The sequence below is a fragment of the Phoxinus phoxinus genome, assembly GCF_949152265.1.
Source record: "Phoxinus phoxinus genome assembly, chromosome: 22".
In the NCBI taxonomy this organism is placed as follows: domain Eukaryota; kingdom Metazoa; phylum Chordata; class Actinopteri; order Cypriniformes; family Leuciscidae; genus Phoxinus; species Phoxinus phoxinus.
The window spans coordinates 15,015,101-15,015,397 of NC_136897.1; positions in this window are offsets into that span (position 1 = coordinate 15,015,101).

Consider the following 297-nt stretch of genomic DNA (forward strand, 5'->3'; position numbering starts at 1 on the left):
TGTTCATTAGTGCTGTTATCAGTCGAAATGTTTAATAATCAGCAAATCAGACATTGCAATACATTATCAGTAACGTTACACTGATGCAGATTGCAGCTGTACCAAAACAAGCATTTCGGTTCTTGAACAGCTAAGAGTCAGTTTAATCTACTCTAGTATGTTAAGTTTATGTTAAACTCGTATGAGAGCGATTCAAAAGCATACGACCGTCCGTCTGTTCCCTAATCGCTTTCGCGGTACTTTGATGTTGTGCACCGACCGGTCTGTGAGAAACTTAAAGTGGGCGTAACTTGAAGT